The sequence below is a fragment of the Dasypus novemcinctus genome, chromosome 30 (genome assembly GCF_030445035.2).
Source record: "Dasypus novemcinctus isolate mDasNov1 chromosome 30, mDasNov1.1.hap2, whole genome shotgun sequence".
NCBI lineage: Eukaryota > Metazoa > Chordata > Mammalia > Cingulata > Dasypodidae > Dasypus > Dasypus novemcinctus.
The window spans coordinates 12,442,865-12,449,529 of NC_080702.1; the positions used below are offsets into that span (position 1 = coordinate 12,442,865).

General features: G+C 37.4%; 1 pseudogene; it reads right to left on the reverse strand.

Annotated features, from left to right (window-relative positions):
• Positions 1 to 3,765: 3,765 nt before the first annotated feature.
• LOC131276669 (G2/M phase-specific E3 ubiquitin-protein ligase pseudogene) lies at positions 3,766 to 5,589 on the reverse strand (annotated as a pseudogene).
• Positions 5,590 to 6,665: the final 1,076 nt, after the last annotated feature.

Below are 6,665 nucleotides of genomic sequence, written 5' to 3' on the forward strand. Positions count from 1 at the left end.
CTGTCTTCCACATCACTAATTCTCTGCTCTGCCTCTTCTAGTCTGCTGATATTTGCTGCAAGTGTATTTTTGATTTCTTGAACTGTGGTGTTCATTCCCATCACATCTGTTATCTTTTTGCGTATGTCTGCAATTTCCCCTCCAAGTGTTGTCTTCATGTTGTTAACCTCTTTCATTACTTCATCAAATTTGTCGGTGATAAATGTTCTGAGATCTTTCATTGCTTGTGCAAAGTTCTGTTCCCCGTCATGATTTTTGGTTTGTTGATTGGATTCAGCCATGTTTTCCTGATTACTGGTTTGGTTTGTAGATTTTTGTTGCTGTCTGGTCTTCATTTTATCTTGATAGGTTTAATCATTTCCTTAGCTTCTTTGTCTACTCTTGAAGATTAATTAGCTGTTGTTTTTGCATGTTATATCTTCTCTTTGTTACTTTGTTCTTCTTATTCTAATTTCTTGTTGTTGGTTAAGTTCACTTTAAAGGAAAGTATTAGTGCCGGGGAAAGGCAATTGTGTAAGCAAGGAAAAAGTGTAAAGTAATATTGGTGATATATGTTAACAAAGCAAGAATATGAGATCTGGGAGGATGGAGGTTAGATTAATGTAAATTGTGTAGAGTTATAGCAGTAGGTAGAGTACCTATTATGAGGTAGATGACTGAATATGGGAGGAATATGGTATGAGCTAAAAAGCTATTGTTTCCATGAGAGAGGGAAAGAGAAAAGAAAGGTAATAGATTCAAGAGTGGATAACAGACAGAAAACAAAACAAATGTATTAGAAATTAAGAGTTAGACACTTTGTGGATCAAAGAAAGGGAGGTGGGAGGTGGAATATAGGAGAGACAGTAGATGATGGTGGATATCAAGATGTAGGGGAAAGGGGATAGTGTAGGTAGCGTAAATCAGTTCACACAGAAATGAAAACCAAGCAAATGTGAGGTGTTCCCTGCCGCACCTATTGTATATTTGAGTTAAAATAAAATAAGTAGAAAATGAGGTACAAGAGGGAGAGAGAATACAGAAAAAGAAAAGAAAAAAAAGAAAGAAGAGAAGAAAGGAAGAAAGAAAAAGGGGAGTGGGCAGAGGATGGGGAACAGGTAGGGGAAAGAAAAAAACAGATATACACGAACCATAATTGCAATACCAACTACAGCAACAACAAGAAAAAAAACCCTAAATAACTGAATTTAAAAAAAGACTTTGGGGGATACGCTGGGAGAAAAGACTAGGGGATAATGCAATATTAGCAATCAGGACATTAAAAAAAGTAAAAAAAAAATAAGATAAAATGAAAATAAAAACAAAACAAAATGAAACGATAAAGAAAAAATGCAAACATTGTAGGCTAGGGCATTCAAGTACCTCAGATGGACCTCAGGGCATGATGGATTCAGGGGTGGAAAGTCTGAGATATTGAAGGCTCAAGAGGTGTGAGACTCTGGGGTGTGGGCCACCAGAGTTTAGGGGATTCAGACCTGGCAACCTCAACTCTGGTCAACAGGAAGCCTAGGAGCCCCGCAGTGTAACACAGCCCTCCGGGATCCCCACAGCTGTGTGCCAACCCTATGGGGTAAGTCAGATCCGCAAACTCTACATTATGTCTGAACCCTGCAATTCACTTACTCACTAGGGTTTATTTATGTGGGTATATCGTCAATTCAGCTTTTGGACAGCTCCCACCCTGTGATCCCACAAAACGGGCATGTGAGGGCGCCTCTACACCACAGCCAATTTAATGATGCAGATCCGAAGCCCGATCCGTGGGTTGGGTTCCGGTTGGAAACGCCGAAAACAGATTCTGAAACCGGAATTTCCAGGCTTCGCAAAATATTGCCCACTCAGCTTCCCGACGTGTCCCGTCCCTCGCCGCACCCTGTAACAGCCTCCCAATTACGTCCCTTTATTGCCAACAATCTAATTCCATTGCAGATTGGCAGCCGGGCTTGTGGGGGCAGGGCTTCAGGCGGAAGCGCTATTATTTGTGTCCGCAATCAAAAATTCCCCCACTTCACAACAAAACACCGTCTGTCTCCCCAAATCGATCCGCAACCCCCCAACAGCCCACCCAGGACTTGCGAACTCCCCAGCACCGCAGACCCACCAAAAAGTGGAGCCGCCACGCTGGTACCGCAGCTCCACCCACCCCCAAAGAGGGAGCAACCCATGTGCAGGTCTCACCTCCGGGCAATAGAACCCAAATTATATCTTATAGACCAATCCTCTCCATTACCTTCCCACCAAATCGATGTCCAGACACTTCCTGCCCTGCAAAAATCCCAAAAAAGCCTGGCCTCGGAGAATCTCCAGCGGTGCCCAGCCGCCTCTTCCCAGGAGACACCGCAAGGCAAGTTCACTCAGCCACCATCTTGCTTCCTCTCCCCCAGATACTTTAATTCATATGTTAGACCTTCTCCTTCTATCTTCAACGTCTGTTAACTTTTCTTCCTTATCTTCTATTTAACTGTGCTCATTCCTGGGTAATTTCATCACATACATATTCAAAGGTACTAAACCTGTTCTGAGGATGTATTTTTTATTTCCAGGAGTCTAACTTCCTTCTTTTTAAAATTTCCCAGGTCTTTTGTGATTATGCCTTTTTGATTATAACTTATGCTTCAATTTCTTTTTCCTATTAATATAATTATTGATATTTAAATCTATCTGACATGTCTTTTAAAGAGTTTAGAAAGGAAATACAAATATTGTATTAAAGAATTTATAGAAGGACATACACAAACACAGTAGTTCTCTGTATGGTGAGATTAGAGTGGATTTTTCATTTTGCTTATTTGTTGTTGTTGTTTTTACTTTATTTCTACATTGCTTATGTAATAACAGATACCCTTCAAAGCCAGAGAAAATAACTAGTTTTATGGTGCCAGGTTACCTATCATACAAACATCCTGATAATAAATAAATGTCAAATAGCCTAACCTACCTTATGACAATCTACTGAGATCATTCAGATACCTAAACTGATTAGGGATCAGGCATAACTGTGGTTTAATACCACACATTGGATATCAAAAAAAAAAAAAAAGAAGTCAAGGCTTTAAAAAAAGACACACTTTCTAAGATATTTTCAAATACATTTTATACCCATCTCTAAAGTGTTTTCAAGCCAATGGAATGTCTGTAGCTTTCAGAATATTGTGCAATTTTCCTTTTCATATAATAATATTTCCCATTATGCATAATCTAACTGCAGTATGATTCTGTTTTAATACAAATCAATAATTTTCAAGCATTTTTAACAACCTACTTCATGCCATTTTAGAAAAGCACACATAAACATACAGCCCAGAGTATACACCTCTGATTTATATAAGAGGAATTATCCATTTAGCTTTTCTACAAAATACTTTAGGCTAAAGAAAATAAGAAATAATTTGAAAATTGCATAAAGAGAGAAAAATCATTGTGGCATCTTCCAGCTAACAATTTTCAAAAATAGCAAAACTTTTTTTCCTTATATATTATACTCCTATGCTTCAAGAATTCTTTACAGTCATTCTGTAAGTATTTATATTGAAATTTATGAAGCATGTATATTAAGACAATGAAAAATTCACCAATTTTGATTAGTACACTTCAACAAAAAATTTTTTTAGCTTAAATGGCCAAAGCATTACTTCACGTACATATAAATCTTATTGGACCTAGAAGCTGACAAGTTTGATCAAAAGTGATGATGGACAGATTTCTGAAACAAAAGAAAGGCTCAATAGCAACTTTAAAAGAAAAATCTTTGTTCAAAGAAACATTTTAATGTCCCACATAGTGAGAACTTTCTTCTTTTTCTAGTTTTAAAGTGTTTTTTTTTTTATGGCAAAGTCCATATTTTCTTGAAATTCTTTAAACATATTAGTTATTGGAAGAGATACTACACTTGTTTCTAATAGGAAAATCCATATGCAGGCACTCAATTGAAGGAGTGAGTTTAAATTCAGTAGGTGGAATGGAACTGCAACCAGTTGCAAAAATAAGAATATCTTCCATTGTTGTTGCAGATTTACAATTTTCAATAGCTTGTAAGTAACTGTTCCAAAATCCCAAAGTTTTATGGTAGACAATGGGTAAATTGTAAAAAGATCACTAAGAATTTTCACAGAAAGATTATAACATTTATGATAGAGGATGCTGCAAAATGCTTCTGGAGAAGTCAGAATTTTCTCTAAAATGCAGAGTTTTCAGACCCTGCTTAAAACTTTCGAAAGGTGTTTGGGCTCTCTTAATAACACGGTCAAAAAGTATATCTTTTACCAACATATATTTATCACTTAATGTCTAAGACATCCAATAAGCTGTAGGTAGGTAGAGCATTCATTTATTGCTGAGTTAAAGTCAGCCATATTTGTTGTACTATTTATCTTGAGCATTAAGGGACAAGTTCTTTGACAAGGACCCTTCAAACAATGATGGGCTTTCAAGATGCTGCACTGAAAGACTCAGAAATTCTTGTTTTGATCCAGGATGCTCTTGGCCAAATTTATCATTTTCGTTTACATAGGCTATTTCAATTGAGTATACAGGATTAAAGCTTTCATTTCTGAATCTATCTAAGGCATTATTCCATATATTGGCTTTGTTGATATATAATCTTTTAGTTTTTCTTTTAATTGGGTATCCTAACTCTATTAATACAGTTTAAAAACTCTTCTAAATTTGCTGCTTTCCCTTCTTTTAACAGGTTGATTCCTTGCTCCTTTCCAGACCAGTGGGACTTCCAGGGGTGTTCTCATTAGATCTGGGCTCCAGGTGACTGAGTAATTTCGGTGATGACTCGTCTAACAAACAATCAGTAATATCAATGTTATTTGAATTAGGCTAAGTGTGCTTTTTGGCTTCTTTTGTAATCCCCTGAATTGTAGATGATACTTTCCACATTCCAAACACTCCCAATTTTGTTCCCATGATTGTGGTGAGTAACAGTCTAAATGGGTTCCACTAGAACCACAACATTGACAGTGTTTTATTTCTCATTTGCTGTCAGGCGCATTCTATTCTTGCCCTTTACAGCAACATCCTTGGACATCACAAGGCTCATGGTGCTGCAAAAGCTCTCAATAAGCATTTTCCTCTAGTTCCCAAATCACATCTTTTTCAGGAATATGAATTCCATTCTCAACATCTCTTTCTGAAATGTATCACTATCATTGCATACATGCATCTGAAGAAAAACACTCCTGCGTTTATTGCTTGAAACTGTAAACCGTTTCTGTGAAACCAAGCATTCTTACTACAAGGACTTCATAATATACTATATGTTGGACTAGGCTCAATAAATTCCAAATGGCACATGGTAAGGACTGTCTATAACAATTAGATGTAATTTATTTGAACAGGTTGATGGTTCCAACGAAATGACCCAAAATTGCCAGTAATCTGGAAAATACATTCTCTCTGAAGGCCACATGGAAAGTGATAATAACTTTTTACATCGGGGTGCAACATATCCAATTAAAGCACCAGGTTCCTTGCAAAGACAGGTTTTCAGTTTAGAACCTCTCTTCACTTACTTCCTGATGTCTTCTATAGAAAACCATAAACTCCTTCTTCTTTACCTCTCTGACAAATTCCACTTGACATCAACGAGATTCTGTGTGTCACCACATTAATTTTCATTCATTTTACAAGGCGGTCTTGGCAGAAGTTGCGGGACCGGCGGTAGCGCTTTTCCATTCTCGCGCCACGGGACACGCCAACTGGCAGCAGTCCCATCCAACGGCCAGTAAGATTCAAATGCCCCTGCAGTTTTATTTAAAATGTTTTGTTTTTGTCAGTCTGCTGACCATATGGGCTACCCTGCAAGAAGCAAGCTCTCAGGTAAGTTATATCCTTTAGTGTTCAGTAACTTTCTGTTTTGCGCGATTGTCGTTAGAAGACCTTTATCCTTTAAAGGAGGTTTGCATTTGTGTCTCCCAAATGTCTTTACTGAGTATCACTGGCCCTTTTATGTTCATTTTACTGATTGGCAGTACCCAGAGCGAGCAAATTTGAAACACAGGCCTGTAACTTCTCAGGGAAGACTGTTTTCCCAATCAGATTTCAACCTTAGAAAGTTATCATTCCCTCTCATTAACTCATACCATTTGTTGGATGATTGGTCATTTAGAGGCTTTTCACTGATTTATTAATGACCAAAATGTACTGCCTTCAACTGTGAACCTGAATGTTAACACCCTCTCCTCTCCTGTATTTGAATGACTTTAAATTCTAAGCCCTTTGATTTTGAGACTAGTAACTCTCCATACAGCTTCTATGGATTCAGCTCATTCACTAGATCATCTGGTTTCCAGTTTTCTTGTGGGTTTTATTACTTGAGGGAGACAAATGCATTCATATAGCTATGCTTTTTTTTTCTTTATTTTTAAAGAAGTTTTATATTATATAAAATTACATCAAAAATACAGGTGATTCCCATATACCCCACCCCTCCCCCATTAACAACATCTTTCATTAGTGTTACAATTGATGAACAAATATTGAAGTGTTGCTGCTGACCATGTTCTATAGTTTACATTACAGTTTACACACTACAAATACAATTTATAGATTTTGTCGAAGTGTATGATGGCCTGTATCTGCCACTGCAATATCATGCAGAACCAGTCCAATGCCCCTCAAATGCCACATTTTATACCTATTCCTTCTTCCTCCCCTCA